Consider the following 1,854-nt stretch of genomic DNA (forward strand, 5'->3'; position numbering starts at 1 on the left):
CTCTGTTGGTGTATTTTCACACTTTTTAAAATAAAATCATCATTTTCAATGTAAAGCCCAACTTGATAGCTGCATTTTTATAATAAATAAATAAATAAATAAATAAACCAATGTTTCGGTAATTTTTATCTCACTAAAAAGTATCTGGTTAAAATTTTAATGAAGCCATTAAATATTAAAATTTATGTTTTAATATTTACTCACGAAGATTGGTCGAAGTGATAAAAGTTGTAGTTTTATCTAATATTTTATATTAGGTACAAAAATATCTATTTGGGGAGGTCTATTATTTTATAGAGTTTTCAATCTTATTGTTTTACCTTGCTATATATATATATATATATATATATATATATATATATATATATATATATATATATATATATATATATATATATATATATATATTTACTCAAAATCCTTTAATGTTTCTTGCTTGAAGTGTCATAATGAAGTTTAAACAAAGTTGTTTTCCCACACACTCCATCTATTGAACATTATCCAACTGTGTTATATCTTCATTTAATTACTTGATGCTTTTGAAATTTTAGGGTTCTTTCTGCAGCAGCCTGTTCTTTGAAGTCATTCCTGCCATACATCACTTGAGCACTTTGCAAACTTTCCAGAAATCTCCGGTTAGTACTTAATTCTTGTTTGCAATGTGATGATGATCTTTCATAAACCCATCACTTTCTTGTTAAATTTGTCAAACATGAATAGTTCTATTTGTATTCACTGACTATTGAATTTGTGTTCACAATATTTTTCTAATGTTTAATAAAAATATTAAAAAAATCCATAACTGTAGGAACAAAAATGTTGACAAGGCAGTGGATGTATAATCGGAATCTACCAGGAAGACAAGAATTAACTAATGAATTCATCATTGGGGTTGATGAATTTATTCAATTTGCAATTAATCAAGATGGCTCATATAAAAATGGGGAAAATATTAGGTGTCCTTGTTTCAAGTGCAAAAATAGGCGATTCCTTCATCCAAATGATGTCATTTTGCATTTGTATCGCTCGGGGTTTAGAGAGTGCTATTGGAATTGGACTTGTCATGGTGAAGAATTATTCCCAATTAGTGAAGAGCCTAAGGAGATTGATGTTCAAACTTCAGATCATATAGCACAGGAGGGTGAGCAGATGACTTGGGATCAAAGGATGATATATGATTGTCTTCGTTCTCATGTTCCACTGATGGATAAATCTCATTGTTATGACAAAGTTGGTCCAAGTGTGCAACCACCATTAGATGAGCTAGTTTCTAATTTATAGAATGATGAAATAAGACAATTGTCTAACAGATTTTTTGATGTATTAAAAGCTGCCGATCAACCCTTATATGTGGGCTGTGAGAATCACTCTCAGTTGTCTTTCGTTGCTAGGATGTTATCTATCAAATCTGATGCTAATATGTCTGAGGCTGCTTTCAATACCATGGTCACCGCTATTAAGGAGGTTCTTCCATAAGATAACACAATGCCGAGTGATTACTACCATCATAGAAAAACTATGAATGAATTGGGTTTACCTGTGGTTAAAATTGATGCTTGCAAAAATGGTTGCATGCTGTACTGGAAGCATGATGCCATGGAAGCTTTTTGCAAATTCTGTAATGAGCCAAGGTATAAACAATTAAAGAGTCAACGTGGGGTACTTGATAATCACCCACGTAAAAGAATTGCACAAGCGATACTAAGATACTTGCCACTAACTCCAAGATTATAAAGGCTATATGCTTCTAATGCGACCGCAACACATATGACTTGGCAAGCTACACACAAAAAAATGATGGGGGTAATATGTCATCCATCCAATGCTGAGGCATGGAAACATTTTGATAAAACT

This window comes from Dioscorea cayenensis, chromosome 18, assembly GCF_009730915.1.
Source record: "Dioscorea cayenensis subsp. rotundata cultivar TDr96_F1 chromosome 18, TDr96_F1_v2_PseudoChromosome.rev07_lg8_w22 25.fasta, whole genome shotgun sequence".
In the NCBI taxonomy this organism is placed as follows: domain Eukaryota; kingdom Viridiplantae; phylum Streptophyta; class Magnoliopsida; order Dioscoreales; family Dioscoreaceae; genus Dioscorea; species Dioscorea cayenensis.